This window comes from Nanorana parkeri, unplaced genomic scaffold (genome assembly GCF_000935625.1).
Source record: "Nanorana parkeri isolate BGI_ZX_2015 unplaced genomic scaffold, ASM93562v1 scaffold2447, whole genome shotgun sequence".
NCBI classification, from domain to species: domain Eukaryota; kingdom Metazoa; phylum Chordata; class Amphibia; order Anura; family Dicroglossidae; genus Nanorana; species Nanorana parkeri.
Window position 1 is genome coordinate 104,998 of NW_017308715.1, and position 2,014 is coordinate 107,011.

General features: G+C 40.0%; 1 protein-coding gene across 1 annotated transcript in view; it reads right to left on the reverse strand.

Moving 5' to 3' along the window:
* Positions 1-2,014, reverse strand: part of LOC108801698 — a 27,805-nt gene that overhangs the window by 3,380 nt on the left and 22,411 nt on the right. The window lies entirely within an intron of this gene.

Here is a 2,014-nt window from a genome sequence, read left to right on the forward strand (position 1 = left end):
AAAATTGCACATTTATGGCCTATAAATGACTTCTAACCCCCCACAATATTGTAGATATTTTCTGAAAGCAAAGAACCTGCAAAATAGTCACAAATTCTTAGGTCACAAAATAATAATTGCACAGCCACTTATCAAACCGAGAATTGCTTTAAAAAAATACATTAAAATCAATTTTAGTGCATGCAAATACACAATACCCCTTTCTTTGTACAATATAAAAGTGGAGACTGTGTTGAGTTAATAGATACTAAACAGCAATATACTATAATTTTATGCATACTTTATAGAGTAAACTGTAAATAATGGAGCATGCTCCATTTTCATACGTACGTGCATCCTGGGTAGGCTTATTTTTATGTGCATATGTAAAAGGAAGTGGTGCCTTTAAAATGTTTTATAAAAGTAATTTTTTTCTTTTAAAATGAATAAAAAAATAAATAACTGAATTGCTTTCACATCCTTGTATGCGATAGTATTGTGCAGGTGACAGGTTGTCTTTATGGGAGACATCCATAGTCTCACCTGCACTTGTCTTAGTAGATGGAATACAGCCTGCAAGCATCCTGAAGTGCTTAGAGCATTGTTCTCAAGATGCTGAACCATGACGGAGGGAATGGAGGTCAGTTCTGCCATCAGTAGAAGTGATCAGGTGGCTTTTACAGACTGATGTACATATCAATGGCAGCCTGTGGTCAAAAAGGGCTGCAAGTACACAAAATATAACTTGATGTGCCAGAAAGAGTGTGCCCCTAACTTCACTTGACATAACACAATGTTTTTGGATCTGAATTTCTAAGCATGGGGTGTCAGCCCTGTCTACTCCATTTTTGATGCACTACAAAAAAACAGACCTTTTCATCTCCATAACTCCTTCCTGTGCACAGGCAGAGAGCTCAAGAAGTTATCAGCTCAGAAGATTTAAGACAACATCATATTTTTACTTCTCAATGAATGTAACACACAGTGAATGTCTCCCCAGCAAATGCGCAGCAAAGGTCCAGGTAATACATCAATACGCTGCATAAACTCACCTTGTATCTAAAACTGCCTGAGGAAGGGGGGAAAAAAAAGTGTGAGCTGTAAAAAAGAAAAATCCCCAATTACAAGTGCAGCATCCAGAAATATAAACCTTTAGCACAGGAGTAGGACACTTTCACCCTCCAGCTTAGAGGAAACTACAAATCCCACGAGGCATTGCAAAAAGCAGTGCAAGACTGGCAGCCACAGGCATGACTCCCAGAGGCAGAAGCACAATGGGATTTGTAGTTTCACCACAAATCCGGGGCCAATGTTAGTCTACCCCTGTTTAAGAGATGATCTGATGCGGCTGCTTTCACCACGATAGTTTATCAAATCACTTGCTCCAACAACTCAAATCCTTGACACATAGTTGTACACATAGATACAGTAGTTGTATACTGCTTATACACATTATGTACTCATACAGAAGCTTAGGCCAAGGAAGCTCATCCAGTAGGCATTACCTGTGAGCTTGGTGACTAAAAACCTGCTACTATATCAAGCTTTCCCAAAGTACATCTCTAAATGTTCATCTACTATCCTGGAGAGGGGAGCCAGGGAAGTAGCTTGATTTGTTGTTTGTGGAGACACACACAGCTTACTAGCACACACAAGGGTGACTCCATAGCACTCTGCTCGAGAAAGGAGTCACTCTAAAAACAGGAAGTTAGGACCAGTGCTCCGGGGACCAGCTGATTCTGTGGGAAACTAACTTTTAACATCAAGAAGCAGCATTCATTGTAAGTGATGCCATCAGCATTTCAAATAGCTTAAAATCCCTTTGGGATTTTAAAGGTCAGTCACTGACCTAACAACCAGTGAAGTCTAAACTTTACATCTTGTATGCTCCTTTCAGGACCTGAACCTCTAGCTTTAAAAACAGAACAACTCAACAGCAATTGCAGCTCCAGTTACCTCCAAACACAGGCAGAGGCCTTGCCTGGGGTCCTAACTCTTAACCTTGCAACAGCTGCCATCTAAAAATGAATAGAGT